Consider the following 23,898-nt stretch of genomic DNA (forward strand, 5'->3'; position numbering starts at 1 on the left):
GTTAGGGGGGCTTCTAGGCTTTACTAACTAATCACTCTTGATTGGGTGTTCCTTTTGGTACTTGGATCTATCTATCTATATCTATCTATCTATCTATCTATCTATCTATCTATCTATCTTTCTATCTATCTATCTATCTATCTATCTACCTATCTATCTATCTATCTATCTATCTATCTATCTATCTATCTATCTATCAATACACCCTTCTACCTGTGTATGTATCCATCCATCTACCTATCAATCAATCCATCCATCCACTCACCTACCTACCCACTACCTACCTACCTACCTACATACATACATACATGCCCACCTACCTACCTACTGAACCACCCACCCACCTAACTACCTACCTACTCACCCACCCACCTACCTACCTACCTACCTACCCACCCATCTACACATCCACCTACCTACCCACCCAAGCTCCTACCTACCTACCCACTCACCCACCTGCCCACTATTTATCTATCTAGGTTGTGTTGGATTATCCTGTATTAACACTCAATCATGTTTATTTATTATAAGTATACCAACTTCATTGAAATTAGTTAGCTAGAATCAGTTTAACCAAAATTTAATCAAAACACGAAGACTCTCTTAATCAACAGAAATTTCACTCTTAGTTTGAGAGTAACAAAAATATATTCTTCATAATTGTTAGTGAATCTCAAAGAAAAGTCGAAGATCATTTCAAGAAATTAAAATATATTTCAGAAACTAATTTACAAGGTTAAAAATGTGATCTTTTCAACTATGTACTTGTTTAATTAATATGACCTCATTAGCATAGAATAGTCCAAACAAGACCGAAATATATATTGTTGACACATTTAAATATAGAGAAAAAGCATTATGAATATTTATTAGTTCATTTTATTTTAAATTAAGGAACAGAGGTAAGATACTGCTGTCAGTGGTGGGGGAAAGCCAAAAGGAAATAAAAAAGAAGAAGAAAAAGAAAAAGAGGAAGGTAAGTAACACATCTGAAGTCTCACGTTTTTGATTTTTATATAATTCTTTATCATGATACTAAAGGAATCTTAGGGAACAGATTAAATAAAGATTTGGGAAGAGATTCGCTCCAGCAAAGTGGAGAATGTTAAGAACAGGCTGTTGGTGAGAATTACTTTCAATGAATGCACACTTTTTCTTTAGGGGTTGATGAAATAAGTACCAGTTAAGTACTGGGGTTGATGTAATTGACTTACCCTGTCCCCACCCCACGAAAAATTTCAGGCCTTGCACTAATGGTAGAAAGGATTATCATCATTACTATTGAGGCAGCGAGCTGGCAGAGTCATTAGCACACTGGACAAATGCATAACGACAATTTTTTCCACCTTTATGTTCTGAGTTCAAATTCTGCCAAGGTTGAGTTTGCCTTTCATCTTTTTAGGGCCGATAAAGTACCAGTTGAATATTGGGGATTGATGTTATCGACTAGCCCCACCCCACCTCCAAAATTGCTGGCCCTGTGCCAAAATTTGAAACTAATATATCAGATAATGTTTTCACCCTTCCGTTATGTTTTATATAATTCCATCTTGTTTATCCCACAGAGTTTGTAACAACTTTGTATGTTTCCTTATTTTATGAAGGAACAGACCAAGGTGGCAATAAAAATACAATGATTATTAATATTATTATTATTATTATTCTCTTTCTCTTTTACTTGTTTCAGTCATTTGACTGCGGCCATGCTGGAGCACCGCCTTTAATCGAACAACTCAACCCCGGGACTTATTCTTTTGTAAGCCCAGTACTTATTCTATCGGTCTCTTTTGCCGAACCGCTAAGTAATGGGGACATAAACACACCAGCATCGGTTGTCAAGCAATGCTAGGGGGGACAAACACAGACACACAAACACACACGCATATATATATATGTACATATATACGACGGGCTTCTTTCAGTTTCCGTCTACCAGATCCACTCACAAGGATTTGTTCAGCCGCGAGGCTATAGTAGAAGACATTTGCCCAAGGTGCCACGCAGTGGGACTGAACCCGGAACCATGTGGTTGGTAAACAAGCTACTTACCACACAGCCACTCCTGCGCTTATTATTATTATTATTATTATTATTATTATATTATTATTCTCTTTCTCTTTTACTTGTTTCAGTCATTTGACTGCGGCCATGCTGGAGCACCGCCTTTAATCGAACAACTCAACCCCGGGACTTATTCTTTTGTAAGCCCAGTACTTATTCTATCGGTCTCTTTTGCCGAACCGCTAAGTAATGGGGACATAAACACACCAGCATCGGTTGTCAAGCAATGCTAGGGGGGACAAACACAGACACACAAACACACACGCATATATATATATGTACATATATACGACGGGCTTCTTTCAGTTTCCGTCTACCAGATCCACTCACAAGGATTTGTTCAGCCGCGAGGCTATAGTAGAAGACATTTGCCCAAGGTGCCACGCAGTGGGACTGAACCCGGAACCATGTGGTTGGTAAACAAGCTACTTACCACACAGCCACTCCTGCGCTTATTATTATTATTATTATTATTATTATTATTATTATTATTATTATTAGTAGTAGTAGTAGTAGTAGTAGTAGTAGTAGTAGTAGTAGTAGTAGTAGTAGTAGTAATGTTAAGGCATTGGATTGCTAGAAGCAGTTGAATGCTGGACTAAACATCTGTAAATACTTATTACATACTACAGTGTTCTGAGTTTCATATATTACATATGTCAACATTACATTTCATCCCTCCAAGAGATGGCGGCGTTCGTGGTGGTGTTGGTGGTGGCAATGGCTGTTGAGTTGTTGTTGTTGATGATGATGATGATGATGATGGTGGTGGTGGTAGTGGTGTTGGTGGGAATCGATAAAACAACTCATTTGTTCTGTAATTGATTCAATAGACTTCTCTCACTCATTCAATACATTTATGGCTCTTTGCCAATGCAAGAAATCATTGCTACTGCTGTTACTACTACTACTACTACTACTACTACTACTACGAGTAGTAGTAGTAGCCAATGAAGGAGCTTCTACATGGTAACTCAACCTGCTAGAAATAGCACAGAAATTGCTTTCAAATCACACATCGATGTTTTAAACTGTGAAGGACACATGAAATAAAGCAGTCCCATTAGATAGATAGCCCGTTAAAAGACAGGTTGACAAGAAAAGGAGTCCTGTGTATTTGAGTCTGCCATGCTAGTAATAGCAGCCAAATCTCCCTCATATTACTTTCAATTTTCTTAATGATATGAAGGCCAAATTGGATAATACAATTCAATGTATCTCTGGAACAGCAGAATGGCTGCTCACAGCTGGAATGCTTTTGATCATAGCACTGACCTGATGCTAAACGACAACAACAATAGACTTTAACAATTATTACTACAACCATTTCAAATATTGTATTGTTCTTAAAGCTTTGTGTCAGAAACATTGTGATATATTTCATGGAGAGTCAATAACTGTATTTACATACTTTACATTGCCAATCTACACCAGATGGACAAGCTGTTGATTGAATATTTGAAAGTAATAAGAATAGCTGACATATTCATACATCTTGTAAACAAATTATCAATTATATCTTTCCAAGTCATAAATTTTGTTTGAAAAACTTCATACACAGGATATCTAATTTCTCTCTTGAAAATAATACATAGTATATTTAAAAAGTAATTTGTCAGCTTATCTCTAAGCTACAATTAACACTGAAAAAATGATAAAATATTGATATATATACATATATATATATATAATATATATATATATATATATATATATATATATATATATATATATATATATATATATATATATATATATATATATATATTTGTCAGTAAAGATACTGGCAGGGAAAATCCTAATGGCTTCTAAATATATTCATAGAAAAATCACCAGGTCATTTTGTCAGACCCCATATAAAGCAAAGTCAAAACGAATCAGAGGAAAAAAAAAAAAAAAAGAAAAGGAAATGGCCAAAATAGTGAGTAAAAACACTGATAGGTGCAAGTTGATTGTATGATTGTGTGGCTAAGAAATTTGTTTTGCATTTAGGCTGTTCTGAGTTCAATTCCTGTTTATGCTACTCAGAAAAAAGAAAGTCGTTTTCTACTATGAGCTCAGGCTGATCAACAGCTTGTAAGTGGAGCTTTGTTGATAGAAAACTACATGGAAAGCCCAAAACATGTCTATGTACATGCATGTGTTAATTTATCATGTTTACATGTGTGTGTGTGTGTGTGTGTGTGTGTTTATTTTCAATTGATATACATTAATGAATTGTAAAACCTCAATGAGAAACACATAAAAAAACGAAGCCTTTCAAACAAAGTCCTTTGAGATATTTGTTCAACACTGACTTACACACATTCTTTGTCAGTCTCACTGTTAGAAATGAAGGAGAAGATATTACTGACTGATTTGTTAAAGCGTTGATGGAAAAAAATAAGGATTAAAATAAAAAGGAAAACAAAAACAATAAAAAAGAACCAAACAATCAAATTTATCTGATACCCAACATGGATAGTCTGTAATCTATACAAGTATCATTGATGGGACCCCATCCTTAATCACTTGGAACTCACAATCACTAACTCTGTCTCTGCAAGAGACAATACATATGTCAACAACTCTAGTGTCCCTTAGCAGGAACTATCTTATTGTTGCCAACAGAGGTACACCCTGTTAATGAATGAACTTCAAATCAATAGCAGCTAACAACTCATATAACTCCACTAGGCCTAGCTGCCCTCCAGATGAGGACAGGGTATTTAATCCTTGCTGTCCATATAGAGTAAAGCCTACCTATGTTATTCATGCAACATAAAGCATAACTTGACACCATCAAATTTGGTTACCCCTACAAAATAACTGCTACTGTTAAGGTGTTGTTAACACTCTACTGGACAATGGCTGAGCAACAGACACATGCCAACATCCCACCCTACCATGTGTGTTACCCAATATGTTTCAAGCAAGCATGCATGCAAAGACATGAAGGTTCTCTCACTGATTTGTAGCAATGATATTTTATTTATTGAAGGTGATGTATTTGTATAAAAATGATAAAATTATGGATCTGAAAGAAAATAATGTTCCTTAGTGTTCTGGTACTTTTGGTGATAAAGATACTGTGTTAAGAATAACGTGTACAACAACTTTGAAACACATGCCTATTGTCAGTATAGCTATGAGTTTAAATATTAAAATGTTAAATGCAATAGAAAAAAGCGTATGAAAAAACAAGGAAATGACAAAAATTTTCAGAGACTGAAAAAGAAATTATCTTTGTGTATAAATGTTTTACTTGTCTGCCTTCTGCTCTTTGAATTTTAAAAATGTTGAAATGACAACACCATATGTTTCAGAGGAGATTTCACCAATCAAAATTGTTTATCTTACCTGCAAAGAATAGAAAGAAAAACATAGATGAAGTAAAAACAAATAATAAAAAAAAAAACATGAGTTAGAAACATAGACAAATAGATGGATAAGCAGATGCACATGCACACAGACATTTATGCAGGTTTGAATGTATGCGTATGAGTATATATTCATATAAAGATAAACAAATATGGATAAATAAATACATTATATATTAATTTGAAATAACTGATAGCTGTTTTATACAAATATGATATAGATAGCAAGTGTGTGTGTGTGTATGTGTATATATATATATATATGTATTATGATGTGTCCGTAAGTAGATTGTATATGATTTATATAGTGTTGATTAATTAATATGCTATATAAATTGATTGCTAATGGACGAAATAAATAATAAGTTAGAAGATTCTTAACTTAAAATACTTGTCTGTAATAGTTTCCAATGCATTCATTACATCAATTAATATGTTTATTTCTTGTCATTTATTTCTTGTTATCTCAGCAGAAAATAATGTCAAGTTTACAGAGGAAACATGATTTGCAGAAAGTACCAATTCTAGTTTTTGGTAGATATGATTTTCAGCATACAATTTGAATTTTCAGATGAAAATTTTTATTAAAAATTACGTAGGTCAACTTATACACCAAGACGACTTTGCAAAATCAAAAAGTCTAAATTTCATTGTGAAAGATTTAGAAAGCTAGAGACGATATTTGAACATTTACATATCATGTGTAGACTGCATTCTATGTTGACCTGAGTGCGGGAAAACACAGTATGTAACATCATTACTAGAACTACCATGAAATTTAATTTCACAAGGAAAAGGTTAAGATTATTTTAAAATCTTACGTTTATGAATTCATGTTGCAAGATTCCTGATGAGAAACCGTGTGTTGAAACAAATATTGTTACAAACATCATCATCATCATCATCATCGTTTAACGTCTGTTCTCCATGCTAGCATGGGTTGGACGGTTCAACCGGGGATCTGGGAAGCCAGAAGGCTGCACCAGGCCCCAGTCTTATCTGGCAATGTTTCTACAGCTGGATGCCCTTCCATATATATATATATATATATATATATATATATATATACACACACACAAGATATTTTCAAAATCCAAAATAATTAGGTAGTTAAATAGTAAAAATACAAAAGTAGAGTCAGGATAAGCATCCCTGTGTACCAACAATGCGTACTAACACTTCCAGCCATAACCAGGGTGGTTGGATTGTCTTACACTATGTTCTATTTTCTGAGAAGTTCTAATTGTTAAATTTTCTCTCTATTCACTTAAAGAAAATGGTTTTATCGCATGATGTAACACTTTTGTTCATCAATAAAAAACACGTCAGAAACAGCTGTAGCAAACTGCTACCCATTTGTATTATTGCTTATTTTACATACATACATACATACATATATATATATATATATATATATATATATATACATATATATATATATATATATTTGTGCACGCACAAAAAAATCACATACATACACATACATTATATATGCATATATGTACATACACGCACATACACACACATATACATACACACTGACACAGGCAAACACTTACACACATTATTTATTTATAAACAATTAATAATAATTGGTTTCTCCAATATCCCGGAAGATCCGTTTCAAATTATTAGTCAATCAATTCTTTAAATGTATCAATTAATTGGAATCAATTACTGGGAAAAATGAAGAAAAGAAAATTCCTTATTAAAATCTCTTAAATATCACCAGAATTCACAGAAGAAATAATTTTCTTTCTCTTTCTTCTAACAATGTTGATTTTCAATTTTTATTGTAATAACAATTATGTTGGAATTATAAATTATATTATAGGCTGTATTGGGAAATTGCTTATTGATACAAAAAATATGACTAGATTCATGAGTTTATACATACATACATACATACATACATACATAGAGATAGATAGATAGATATATTGTTAGATAGATATATAGAGAGAGGTACTTATAAGTACATATACATATATACATGCATATATAGATTTATATTTATACATCACTCTCTCTCTCTATATATATATATGTACAAGAATGTATATGTGTGTGTCTGTGTGTGTGTGTATGTGTATATATAATATATATACACACACATCAGTTTAGTGTCTAACCAGTTACCCAAGGGGCTCAGCTCTCTATGGATGCAAAACTATTGGTCACTATGACTGGACATATGTTTAACTGCATATATATATATATATATATATATATATGTACTGCTTGTGAAGACCTGTTGGGGCAAGTGAAATCAAAATTGAACCAAATTCGGTGACTGGCACCCGTGCCAGTGGAGTGCTAACAGCTCCATCTGAGCGGAATCACTGCCAGAGCAGCTGTCTGGCTTCCGTGCTGGTGACACGTAAAAAGCACCATTTGAGTGTGATCATTACCAGCGTCGCCCTACTGGTACTTGTGCCGGTGGTACATGAACAAAACATTCGAGCGAGGTCGTTGCCAGTGCCACTGGACTGGCTCCTGTGCAGGTGGCACATAAAAAGCACAATTTGAGTGTGGCCGTTGCCAGTACCGCCTGACTGGCCCTCATGTTGGTTGCACGTAAAAGCATGGTGGGCATTAGGAAGGGCATCCATCTGTAGAAACTCTACCAGATCAGATTGGAGTCTTGTGCAGCCATCTGGTTCGCCAGACCTCAGTCAAATCATTCAACCCATACTAGCATGGAAAGCAGACATTAAATGATGATGATGATGACGATGATGATGATGATATATATATATATATAGACATATCTATGTACATGCATGTATATGTCTGTGTGTGTATATGTTTTATACCTTTAGAAATCTGTATGTATACATATACACATACATCACAAACATAGCCATGCTAGCATGGAAGGCAGACTGATGATGATGAAATATATATATATGTATAAAGAAAGAAAAAGAGAAAGAAAGAAAGAAAGATAGATAGATAGATAGCTAGATAGATAGATAGATAGATAGATAGATAGATAGATAGATAGATAGATAGATAGATAGATAGATAGATAGATAGATAGATAGGCAGACAGACCAATAGACATATAGACAGATACACATATATACAATTGTGTTGTGTCTGGGGAGAGTCATTTTCTTTTTGTGCCTTATAATGTAACACACTCACCAGTAAAATTACCATTTATTTTTATTTTCTGAGTGTGTAACATTATAAGACACAAAAAGAATATGACTCTCTCCAGACACAACAGAATATGCTTCAACACACGAACTCATATAAAGAATCTTGCAAACCAAATCCCAAAACGAAATATATACAATACTGTGTGTTCCTCAATTTGTTGATGTCTGCATTTTACCCTTTCCTCATTTCAATAATATCGAATAAGGAAGTGATCAAATGTTGGTTCACTGAATTGTGAACTTCATCATTTTAATATTGGAAGATGATGTTTTTGATAAAATTGGTGATGATAATGATAATAGATAATGGTGTGTAGTTACATGGAAAGCATGTACTTAAGCATGAAATTTTCTAAATATGAAACTATTTTGATGGAAAAAAAAAAAAATTCAACATTTCTTGAACAAATACACTCTTTTCAAATCATTAGACATCTCTTCAAACTAATTTATTCTAATTAGTAACTGTGTTTTGTATTTACTACTTGCTGTCCTAACAACCATTACTGCAGCATTTAGAATGACTGGATATATGTGTATGCATGTGTGTATATATATATTTATATATGTGTACATATATGTGTGCATATATATATACATATGTATATATATGTGTATGTATATGTGTGTGTTATATATATATATATATATATATATATATGTATATATGTGTATATACATATGTATATATATGTGTAGGTATATGTGTGTATATATATATATATGTGTGTGTGTGTATGTATGTATATATGTGTGTGTATTTATATGTGCGTATGTATAGATATATATGTGTGTGTACATATATATATGTGTGTGTGTGTGTTCATTGATTTATATATATTTATTTTTTGTGACTGAATCTTTAGTGGTGTGATTAACTAAAATGTATAAGTGCAGAAAATTGCCCAAGGGACACCTTCAACATAAATAAGCTAATAGCGAAGTGGTTATTTTATTAATGTACTTAATGCAGTGAGCCAAGTGATATTCATTAACTAAATCTGCAACATTAATGAAGAACAAAAGTAATATCTAAATTATTAATTCCGACGAAGAAAAGCATGGGAGACAAATACACAGATACAAGATTCTTAAATCAATGAAGAAACCTCCCCATATACAACAGAAAATAACCAAAGCTGAATCTGATTCGAAATAATGCCAACTACCATTGCACTATGTAGAACCCTAACATATGAAGACAGGAAGGTCGTAAGCTGGCTGAATCGTTGACATGCCAAGCAAAATGCTTAGCAGTATTTCGTCTGTCTTTATGTTCTGAGTTCAAATTCCACTGAGGTTGTCTTTGCTTTTCATCCTTTCAGGGTTGATGAAATAAATACCAGTTGAACACTGGGGGGGGGGGGGGTCGATGTAATTTAAGGGACGAGGCCCAGCAATTTAAGTGTCGAGTGTAAATTGATTTCACTGGCCCCCAATATTCAATTGGTACTTATTTTATGCCTGTCCTGAAATTGCTGGTCTTGTGCCAAAATTTGTAACCATTATTATTATTATTTTTATTATTATTATTATTATTCAGTAGTCTTTTTTTTATCCTGTACTTTCACTGCACTACTGGGCACAGCTTTTAAAGACTAGCCAGGCTCATGGACCCGGTTTCCAGGTTTCTATGGTGTATGTGTTCCCCAGCTGGATGGGACGCCAGTCCATCGCAGTGTAACTCCTTTTTGCCAGCTGAGTGGACTCTAGCAACATGAAATGAAGTGTTTCGCTCAAGAACACAACACGTCGTCCAGTCCAGGAATCGAAACCACAATCTTACGATCACAATGCTGATAACCTAACCACTAAGCCACGTGCCTCCACACTGGCCCCAGTATTCAATTGGTACTTACATTATTGACCCCGATAGCAAGAAAGGCAAAATGGACCTCAGCAGAATTTGAACTCAGAACATAAAGATTGATGACATGCCACTAAGTATTTTGCCTGGTATGCTAATGATTCTGCTAACTCACTGCCTTATCAGGCAACAGAAATATTAATGTTTGAAAACTGTACTTATAGAGTTAATGTAGTAGGAACATCCATCCCCCCACCACCACATATACAGCTGAGAACTACATTTGGCACTCTATAATTAATTAGAAATTAGAAGACAAAGTAAAAGAACAGCAATCAAATAAAAAATCATTGTAGACTTGTTACATTTTCTCTGGCATTTATAACTAACTGTTGGTGACTATTTATAAAGGAACGAAATCAATACTTTTACACAGCATCCTAATTAAACATTTTTATCTTTTAGTTCAATAATGAAACAAAAAATCATTGTAATGGAAATGATATCATCCTTATAGAACTTTCCTGAACATGTGTTTCCAGTTCAAGTCAATATTCTGAACTATTGGTCGTACAGTCACACCATCCTTGTCCCTCACCCACATGGATACATTGATACAGATGCCGTTATGTGGTGAAGTAGTTTATTTGGTAGCTCCCTGATCCTGTGATCAGCTTAACTGTGCATTATCTTAGGTAAGTATTTTCAGTCGTAAACTCAGGTTGATCAAATTGTTCTGAGTGAAATTTAGTGGACAGAAACTGTTGTAGAAACCTGTCATTCACACAAATCAGTGGGGCAAAGATAAATATCATCTGTTATTTTCTTGTGGGAAGTTAAGTCTCCTTACAAACAGGTAAACTATGTCTGTCTAACCTATTTCGCACCAGGCAATGGCCTTACAGTGATATATAATTGACTAAAATCATTGAATGCAATCTAAGGCATGAAGCCAGTAGGAAATTAAAGGAATATATATATATATATATTATAATATAAATAATATATAAATATATGCATATATACATACATATATGTACATACCTACATATATATGTATATATACATGCGCATATGGGTACAGGACTTCCAAAGAAACATTGAACACAATGAGAAACGAAAACATAAAAACAAAAACATAGAAACGAACTTTTCTCAAACAACGGAAAAAAACATATATATACATATATTTATATATACATATATAAATATATACATACAAGTGTGTGACTGATTTATTTTATGAGGTGATAGCATGCACTCCTAGTTAACCATGACATAGAGTCTGGTTCAATTTCTGAACCATCTTTTCCACATTAATTTTGTATGCTTAATATCTGAGCCAGTAAAAGAGCCTCTACATGCCATGGTCATTCAAAGTGCTAGAAATATAGCCTATAGCTAATTTCTCCACAGAAAGGACATATTAGATAATATAGTCCTTAAACTTTTGATATTTTAAGGAGAATAGAAAAAGAATGGATATCCGTTACTAGAATGCTTTTAGTTATTGGTATTCTGCATCAAGGATAAGTGAAGTGCCACACTTAGTGGTCTTGAAATTCTTTTACTGCAGAATGGTCATTGCTTTAACCTAGCAAGCTCTTACATCAGAAAAAAGGTGCCTGAATGGAAGGAACACAGTGGTATAAAGCTAGCCCTATATATGTATATATATATATATATATATATATATATGTGTGTGTAAATATGCATTTATGTACCAAAAAGTGTTGATAGTTCTAAAATGCATGTGCAGTCTTTGCAGTTTTCAAGTCAATTTTTATCAGCGCATATCTGGGAAAAATTACTTCACTAAAATATTAATACATTATAGTGACAGTTTTATTTGATGTCCAAAGAGACCATAATAATGTTATCAACTATAGGTTTTGATCATGACAAATGCTATGTATCCGACGCTATTAGCACTTTCACTAAATGCACTTGATGTGATATTAACGTGTTAACAACATAAAATTGTTTTAGGTATATATGATACCATCTAGTTTCATGTCTGAATGGACAATTTATGAATATCACATATCACAGATCTCTTACATAAAACAAGAAAAAAACTTGCCCTTCTCACATAAAATATGTCTCTTGTCAATGAATTTTTTTTTTATTGAGAAGTTTTATGATTCATCAAATGAGACATTTAACTTCTGATGCATTCTAAACCATGTTTGTAGGAGATTCATTAACCGATCATTAAATATACCTTATTCCCTTCATAGAATCCTCTCTATTTTCTCTGTTCCCCAGTTACAACATTCATTCTTTGACTTTTTCTCCATTTCTGTGACAAATTTGGTTTTCTTGAAATGTTTCAGAATTAACCAAAAGGCTTTGGTGGATGGTGCCCTTCAAACCTTCAACCTTCTTGTTGATTCTTCATGTTTTCTGTTTCATATTACCAGCTTGGGAAATACAAAACAAAGGTTCCTCTCCACGTGGTTACTTGCCTTTCAGAAATTGCATGCAAATCTCACTTAAAATATGCCCAACAATTTTGAGAAGCAAAGAGCACATTGGATAATATAACTGAAAACATGCAACCGCTCCTGCATGTACAAAATTTTTTCCCCTTCTATTGTATAGCCATAAGGCATTTTGTCATACATGTATAATTCCAGCTTTCTAGTTTTAGTTCCTATTCCTGTTTTTGTTCTTCTATACATTCATTTGTCTTTCCCAGAGGCTAAGTTCACTAATTCTGTACCAATAATACAGAAGTTCCCTCACTGATATTGGTGCTAACAGTTTAAAATTTTTATCACATTTACTGGCTATCATAACACGAAACATTATGTCACACATAGTATATATGAACCAACGAAAGAGTCTCTCCATATTTAGGTATACCTCATAGAAATAGATTTTTATAGTCACAGATATCATGATCATATACATGAAGAATTTGCATTTTCTCCTCAAGATCCCATGAACCCAAGTTCAGGCATACATTGCTTCAGATAGGCTGGTATGCATCCTGTTGCTCCAATATGTATGTAAGTATGTATGCATGTAAGCATACATGCATGTATGTAAACAAGCATGCATGTATGTATGCAATGGACTTCTGCACAGCTTCCATCACCCAAACTCCACCCAGGTATTTTTCTGTCTGAGATTACAATGGAATCCATCCTGGTAATTTTTAGGTTTTGATACCAAATTCTTGACCATACAGCCATAATAATGAAGATTTTCTAACTTAACTCTTTAGCGTTCAGATTACTCTGCCAAATGTAAAGCTTATTTATGCACATTGCATAAGCGCCAAGATAATTCTTGGTGCTTAGAGACTTTAATGACAGGATTGCTTATTTTTAGAATGACATTGTAGGGTAGGTGCGAGAAGCCTGATCTAGTTAGATTGAACATAAAACAGGTAGAATATTTTGACTGGATATGACCAGTTTGAGTGCCACAGATTTTAATGTGAATGTCACAGATTTCTGAAGAGGGAAGGGCCAATCATATCAACCCCAATACTTAAAGCATTGGCCTACATCTGACAAGAATAAAAGTTTAAGTTGATTGCAAAAAGATATGAACTCACAACATAAATGACTAATTATATACACAAGATTTTGTGAGTGATGCTTTACTATTCTGACTGCTATTTTGCCATTTTTGTCACATTTTACCAATAATTAATGCTTGCATTAGATTGGTCTACTTATTTTAACAAGTAACTTTGAAAATAATTCTAAAATTGAAGCACTATCTGTTAATAGCACCCTACAATATAAGACATGTATGCATATGTGTGTGGGTGGTATAGTGAAGAGTCACATATGCATGTATACACACACATACAAACATATATATGAATATATATATGTATGTGTGAGTGTATCTATGTGAGTGTGTGTGTGTGTATATGTATGTATATATATATATATTTATATATATATATATATATGTATGTATATATATATATTTATATATATGTGTATATGTATAGTGAAAAAGTGAGAGTGGGGAGATGAGGAGAGAGAGTGGAAGAGAGAGAGAGAGAGAGAGTGAAGGGGAGAGAGCTGAGGAATAGAAGGAAATAAAAAGGGGGTTCCTCTATAATTTGTTCTTGCCAGTATTAATTATATATTTCAGCTTGGAGAACAGAAGAATGTTAAAACTTTATCAAGGATGATCAAGTTATGCCTGGAAATCAAAGAAAATTTTATCAATATCGAATTTAAGACCAGTAAAAATTGCAGCAGAATAAACTCTAAATTTACTCCCCACCCCTCTATCTATCTATCTGTCTGTCTATCTATCTATCTATCTATCTATCTATCTATCTATCTATCTATCTATCTATCTATCTATCTATCTATCTATCTATCTATCTATCTATCTATCTATCTATCTATTTATCTATCTATCTATTTATCTATCTATCTATCTATCTATTATCTATCTATCTATCTATCTATTTATCTATCTATCTATCTATCTATTTATCTATCTATCTATCTATCTATCTATCTATCTATCTATCTATCTATCTATTTATCTATCTATCTATCTATCTATCTATCTATCTATCTATCTATCTATCTATCTATCTATCTATCTATCTATCTATCTATCTATCTATCTATCTATCTATACATCCATCCAGCCAACCAGCCAGCCATCTATCATCTCTTTGTTTAGGAGTGTTGTTTTTACATTTTGGCTTGATGTTTTTTTTTATTTTCCAAATTTTCTTTTTAAATTGTCAATGTATTTGTCAGTTCCCTCCATGACTCTTTTACTTGTTTCAGTCATTTGACTGCAGCCATGCTGGAGCACCGCCTTTAGTTGAGCAAATCGACCCCAGGACTTATTCTTTGTAAGCCTAGTACTTATTCTATCGGTTTCTTTTTGCTGAACTGCTAAGTTACGGAGACGTAAACACACCAGCATCGGTTGTCAGGTGATGTTGATTGGGAAAAACACAAACATATACACACATACATTCATATACATATATACAATGGGCTTCTTTCACTTTCCGTCTACCAAGTCCACTCACAAGGCTTTGGTCGGCCTGAGGCTATAATAGAAAACCTTTGCCCAAGGGGTCATGCAGTGGGACTGAACCCAGAACCATGTGATTCATAAGCAAGCTACTTACCACACAGCCACTCCTATTGCCTTTCATTAACTTTTATTTTTTCCTCCTCTACTCAACTTTCAGCATTCATTTCACAGTACAAGATAACAAAGATAATGAAGATGACACTGATGATGATGACGATGACGATGACGACGATGATGATTGTGATAGTGATCAAAATGTTGACTGTGTAAATGATAATGATGAAAACGATGTAGAAGGTATGATGCTGTGGATGGTGATATGACCAGTGTTTTAAAGATTATAACGATGATGATGGCGATGATGATGCTGATGAGGATGAGAATAAAGATGTGATTGTGGTGTGATGGTGATGATATCAATGATATTTATGGTGGTTGGGAGTGATATTAGTGATATTGCAAGGTTAAAAATAATATCGCAGTGATGTGACACTGTTTTGTACTAAGACACCTCTTATCAATCCACCACCACCACCACCACCACCACCACTACGACCACCACCACCCCTCCTCCTCTGCTTCCTTCTTTTCCACGTCACACATCACTACTGCAGCAGAATAATTCAACATCGGGCTAAATAACTGACTACCTAACACTATTTAGAAATATATATCATCATCATCATCATCATCGTCTTTTAACGTCCGTTCTCCATGCTAGCATGGGTTGGACGGTTCGACCGGGGTTCTGGGAAGCCAGAAGGCTGCACCAGGCTCCAGTCTAATCTGGCAATGTTTCTACAGCTGGATGCCCTTCCTAACGCCAACCACTCCGTGAGTATAGTGGGTGCTTTTTACGTGCCACCTGCACAGGTGCCAGGCGGGGCTGGCAACGGCCACGGTCAGATTGGTGTATTTTATGTGCCACCGGCACGGAAGCCAGTCGAGGCGGTGCTGGCATCGGCCATGAGTCGGATAGTGCTTTTTACGTACCACCAGACCAGGGATCCTGGCTGGTTCAATTCGATATATATATATATATATTTCTATGGTCTGACTTGGAATCCCCACCAGAGTTCCAACTTGTATTTCGCTTCTCTCTGGAGAGCATTGATCAATTAAATACCAACTGATTAATTAGGTTGATTAAATTGAGTAGACTCTTCTACAATTTAGTCTAATTGTACCAAAATTAAAACACAATGTGGATGTCAATTTTGCCTTTCATTCTTCCCAAATAAATAAAATACAGAGCCAGAGATGTATTGATACTGATTTAATTGACTGTTCTATCCACGAAACTTTCTGGTCTTGTGTACTACTACTACTGCTACTACTACTACTACTACTACTACTACTACTACTAGTGCTGCTGCTGCTGCTGCTGCTACTGCTGCTGCTGCTACTACTACTACTACTACTACTACTACTATACTACTACTACTACTACTACTACTATTATTATTATTATTATTATTATTATGATGTCCTTTATAGGGACTGTCACATTCTACTGGCAGATAAACTTTACTATTCGGTACTGTTCCTGTATATCTCTCACTCAGAGATTTAAAACAATTTGTTTTTTCTCTTTATGAGATCAGCAACTGTGTGTCGCTTAAAGAATATATAGTGTTTGCAGGTGGAGAGAGAGCTTTCGTCACTAACTTGTGAAGATGGGTAATCACCCGGAAACCTAGGTCTAAGAGTATCACATAAAGCTAGACATAGGAGTGATGACTTCACTTGCAAATGCTAAACAGACACAAATTGGATGTCGATAGCTAGCTGGAAAAGATGTTCTATCCTATCTCACTCAAAAGGCTCCAGAGAAAGAGTTGTTTAAGGATGATGCACAAAACACCCATGTTTCCAAGGACGATTTATTCAAACTCCAAAGAATCCCTCTCAATGCATGGCTATGATGGTTCCCCCACTTTATTACAATTATTAAAGTAGATATCACACAGTATACAATATCATGAGGTTGCTGGCTGAAGATGTTGTGTCTACCGGGGGGTTTGTACTGTTTGTCAAGTCACAATTATTATTATTATTATCATCATCATCATCAAAATCATCAAGATAGAGAGCTGGCTAAATTGTTAGCTCATTGAGCAAAATGCTTGGTAGCATTGCATCCATATTTATGTTCTGAGTTCAAATCCTGCTGGGTTAACTTTGCCTTTCATCCTTTCAAGGTCGATAAAATAAGTACCAGTTGAATACTTGGGTCAATGTAACCAACTTACTCCTTCTCTGAACTTGCTGGCTTTGTGTCAAAATTTGAAATCATTATTATCATTCTTCTTCTTCTTCTTCTTCTTATTATTATTATTATTATTATTATTATTATTATTATTATTATTATTATTATAATTATTATTATTATTATTATTATTATTATTATTATTATTATTATTATTATTAAGGTGGCGAGTTGGCAGAATTGTTAGCACACAGGGCAAGCTGCTTAGTGACATTTCATCTGCCACAACATTCTGAGTTCAAATTTTGCTGAGGTCAACTTTGCCTTTCATCCTTTCAGGGTCGATAAATTAAGTACCAGTGGAGTACTAAAGTCGATGTGATCGACTGTCCCCCTCCCCACAAAATCCAGGCCTTGGGCCTATAGCAGAAAGGATTATTATTATTATCATTATTCTGCCAAGTTCAACTGTACCTCCCATACTTTCAGGGTCAATGAAATAAGTACCAGTTATGCACTGGGGTTGATGTAATCGACTTATCCCCTCCTCCCAAAGCTCAGGCCTTGTGCTTTTAGTAGAAAGGATCATCATCATCATTACTATTTCCTCGACGTTAGTGAAGGCAGAGGTATTATGTGCAGTCATGTTTGTTTGTCTATGGAAAAAATATCTCAAGAACTGCTAGACTGATATGGATGAAACTTTCAGGGATGTTTGGCCTAGTGCCTGGCACAAATTGGTTAGATTTTGGGATCAATCTATTACTGGACGAGGATTCTGGATTATTTTTCCTGTTTCTTTTTACTTAATTTTTGCGAGTGGTCGTGTTCATTTTTAGTATTCCCATTTGTAAGAGCAGTTGAGTTCATCTCAGTCATTCTCATTTTTAAAAAATCATCTCTAGCTATTGACGTTAGTGTTACTTTGACAGAGGTTTGTGCTCTCTGAGTGCTCTTGTTATTATCATCATTATTATTATTATTACTTCCAACAGACATTTTTGGCCTGAATGCTTTACCATATTTACTTATAACTATTTGCATTACCATGATTATGATTCTGTCAGTATCTTTTTTTTACTTATATATATATGTGTGTGTGTGTGTGTGTGTGTATTGTATGTGTTTTTATCACTATTAGTAAAGAGGTTATGCACCTCTAGCCAGTAGGTGTAATGAGTTGCCTATATTGCTAAGAGCGTTAATATACATGAAACCAAATTTCCTAACTGCCCATAACCAATGACTACATAAAATGTTATTGCTCAAAAAAGAATGTTTAGAGTATGCTTTTATTCTGGATTTATGAACTACTGACTATGTTTTATATATATATATATATATATGTGTGTGTGTATATATATATATATATGTATGTGTGTATATATATATATATATATATATATATATATGTATGTGTATATATATATATGTGTGTGTGTTATATATATATATATATGTATGTGTATATATATATATGTGTGTGTGTATATATATATATATATGTATATATATATGCATGTATATATATATGTGTGTGTGTGCATATGTGTGTATATATATATATATGTATATATATGTATGTATATATTTATCTGTGTGTATATATATATATATATATATATATATATATATATATAATATATATATATATGTATATATATATATATATACATATATATATATATATATATATATATAATATATATATGTATATATATATATATATACATACATATATATATTCATTTATTATCCTTCATTTCCTTTGTGATTTCTGTCTCTCATTCCATCCATCTGTCTATCCACCCACACACCATCAAATCAAAGCCACACAATTGGAGGAGGGTATATACTCCATATACATATACACCATTTATGTAAATCCTATTTCCACCTGTCTCATATACCTACAAAAGATTTACATTAAACTCTGATTTATTGTTTGCATTCATTTCTATGTAGCTTAGAAAAAGCATTGTATTCATGCACGAAACATTACCGATACAGACACACGCATATAAAAGTAATACAGCATTGAAGAAAGTATACTACAAGAGAATTCAAGAAGAAGAACCGTTGAACAAATATTAAGTAAATAAAAAAATAAAAAAATGTCCCTTCCCCTACCATGTCACAAACACATCTAAGAACATTTAATATATGTGTTGAACTTTAACCTTACAAAATAATGTTTGACAAGATAAAGATTACATAAATACATAAATGCTTTCTAAGAAGACAGATTTTGACAAGAACGTGATAAATTTTCCTCATCGAAAAATCCTGTCAACGACAAAGAAAGCGTAATGGTTTTAAGCATATAGTGTATAATATATATTGTTGTTTATCATTATTATAGTTATTTACTTTACACATACACAGACGCACAATATATATATATAATATATATATATATATACATGCATTTATATATACACATACATAATATGTATATACAAACATATACATATATATAATATATATATATATATATATATATATTATATATACACACATACACATAAAATAAGTGTATGAGTACACACACACACACACACACACACACACATATATACTTAGACACTTATGCATACATATAACCTGCGAGGTTGTTTTATAAAATAAGTATTATGTTTTGTCTTTATTCAAACCGTTTTCTTAGTTTGTTATTTTTTTCCATTTTCCTCTTTCTTTAAAATCTTTTACAAATCCCCTTTTATATTTAATGTTAGCTAATTGAGGTTAAATTTTTCAAGTAACAATCTGCAACCTAAGAATTTTTAAGTGTATTTCATTCTTCTCAAGACCTCTTTTAAAATATGACATATTCTTCAAGTTTGGCCATTATTAAGATTTTAAGCTATGACATAACTTTAAAATATATATATATATATATGACAGGCTGATGTTTTATTTAATATTTATCTTGAATATTTTATTGTCTATCTATATAGTGACAGGTGAATTGGCAAACTTCTATTCACCTGGTTCTAGAATCAGCTCATCTGTGGTACTAACCATTTCCAGATCTGATTTCACCAGTTCTCAATAGGTTTACTTCCCAAAGGTGGCGATCAGGCAGAATTGTTAATATGCCAGGCAAAATGCTTAGTGGCATTTTGTCCATCTTTACAGTTTAAGTTCAAATTCCATCGAGGTGAGCCAGCTTTGTCTTTACATCCTTTCAAGGTTGATAAAATAAGCATCATTTGAAAACTGGGGGTCAATATAATCAACATACTCACTCATCCAATTCTGCTGGCCTTACACCAGAATTTGAAACCAATATGTGTGCCTTCCTTCCACAAGTGGTTTCAAAATGTGAAAAAACAATACTACAGTGTTCTTTTTACTCAATCTCTGCACTGCGGGTTCATAACATAGTTTTCTTTTTTTATTTCAGCAGGTATTGTCTATTCAAAGATGGCTAAACTGTCCATATTCTAATAACGTATCCCCAACACAAATCATCAAGTGTCCTAGTGCTCCCTCCTTTTTCTTGCACCCTGACACTTTTACAAGTTAATACCAAATATTTAATGGACTATATGCAAATATTCTTCTCTAGTATACACTAATTTCTTATCCTTTGCCTTTGTGAAGACAATTACATAACTAAAAACTGTCTTTGAATTTGATTCTCCTATTTTTGGAAGTCTCTAAGTTCCACTTAGTTGGCAGCTATGTCATCTGGGTCACATTCCAGCACTTCAATGTGGAAATTGAGAAGTGGCACATAAATACCAAAGACAGCCCATGATAATGAATTGTGCATGTCCATCAAGGACATACTTCTCCAAGATGACAATGATATCATGGCAAACCGTCCAGATATAATAATCAAGGACAGGAACAAAAGTATCTGTTCTCTAGTAGAGATCTTGATCCATTCTGATTAAAAAATTAACTGGAAGCAAGTGGTAAAGCTGTCCAAGAATAAAGATCTTGATATTGAAATGGTAAACACCTGGAGTATGAAAATAAATATTATCTATAATAATTGGAGCTCTGGATATAAAAATAAAGCAATATGAACAAAATATGAAAACCATATCAGGGCTTACAACTTTATATATTCCAAAGCATAGTCATGTTAAGCACAGCCCATATCCAGTTTCATTTCAATAGCACCACTCAAACGGCATATTTTGGGCTTATAATTAGTACCATTTATTTTCTTAATGACCACCTAATAAAATAACCTGTACACAACAATATACAAAGTATACTTTGAACATGCAACTCATACGTTTTACTTTTATAATGACCACCTAATAAAGTAGCCCTTATGCAACATGTATAGGATAGAATAACCATCAAACAATGCAGCATAACACATAATATACAAAATCACCATGCAATAAAATAAGAGCATGTTCTTCTACAAATCAATACCCAATACTGTAACACTGAGGGCTTGCATAACTCATATTTTGCTCTATTGCCACCCTTTCATCTAACACAGCCTACACACTTTACTCTTTCTCTCTCTCTTTTACTTGTTTCAGTCATTTGACTGTGGCCATGCTGGAGCACCATCTTTAGTCGAGCACATCAACCCCAGGACTTATTAAGCCTAGTACTTATTCTATCGGTCTCTTTTGCCGAACTGCTAAGTAACGGGGACGTAAACACACCACCATCGGTTGTTAAGCGATGTTGAGGATACAAACACAAACACATAAACACACACACACACACACACACACACACATATATATATATATACATATATATGACAGGCTTCTTTCAGTTTCCATCTACCAAATCCACTCACAAGGCTCTGGCTGGCCTGAGGCTATAGTAAAAGACACTTGCCCAAGGTTCCACACAGTGGGAATGAACCCAGAACCATGTGGTTGGTAAGCAAGCTACTTACCACACAGCCACTCCTGCGCCTATATACACTGTCCATATTTTACACAATCATCAATTGACACTTGTATATGAAGTATGGATTGCAACCGCCATGCTCTGAGTTTGATACCACTGTGTGAGACAGTGTGCCTATGACTTGGCTCTACCAATACTGAATTTGGTGGATGGAAAATTCTTTAGTTGTGAATATTAGGTGCAGGCATATCTGTGTGGTAAGAAGCTTATTTCTCAACCTCATGGTTCTAGGTTCAGTCCCACTGTGTGGAACCAAGTATTTCCTACTATAGTTTTCGGCCCACTAAAGACTTGTGAGTGCATTTGGTAGACAGAAACTGAATGAAGCTTATCGTGTGTATGTATATATGACTGAATATTGACACTTGTATATGAATAGCAAACAGATAAAACACTAAAATCACACCAGAAATCACCAGAAAACGAAATCTCAGGACAATGTAAATCTTGACGTGGTAAATAAGTGTTATTTCAGATTCCCAACAGAGAATGCTGTACACACCTCAGTAAGACAGAGCTGCACCTGACTGTTTAGCAGAAAATCACAGAACTGTTGAAACATGATGAACAAAAACAACAACAAATACAACAACAACAGTAATATGGTAAATGTCTTCTAACTGGAAGAGCAGCTCTTGAGTTTAAAATTCCCTTTTAATACTATTATGTGAGTGAGATTCAAACCTAAGAAAGACTAAGACTTGCTTATTGCCTCAGCAATATTTATTTTACCATTCCATTGTTAACTGGCAAATCATAATTTGAAACCATTGAAGAGCAAATCATTAAAGATTTGTTATATACATCAAGCTATTGTTGTGGCAGAATAATAGATTAAGGCGAATAGAGATAATAACGATAATAATAATAATAATAATAATAATAATAATAATACTAATAATAATAATAATAATAATAATAATAATAATAATAATAATAATAATAATAACAACAATAATATTGATAGTAATAATTTATTTCATTTGCCATCATGAAGTTGAGGGCTATGATAACAACCATATTTTCTACAGAGAATTTAGTTAATATCTGTCAGGCCATTTCACGGCAAACACAATATCATGTATGAACCAATGAGACAGAAGAATGAAGACTTATTATATGCAATGCACACATATGCCTATACACACACACACACACACACACGTGTTTTGTATATGTATGTATATATACATACACATATATACATATATATATATGATGATATATATATATATGTATACATACATACACATGCATGCATGCACGCATACATACATACATATATATATATATATATATATATATATACACGCCTATACACACTATTGTTATGTTTGGAAAGGAATCCCTATAAACAGG

Source organism: Octopus sinensis, linkage group LG15 (assembly GCF_006345805.1).
Source record: "Octopus sinensis linkage group LG15, ASM634580v1, whole genome shotgun sequence".
NCBI classification, from domain to species: Eukaryota; Metazoa; Mollusca; class Cephalopoda; order Octopoda; family Octopodidae; genus Octopus; species Octopus sinensis.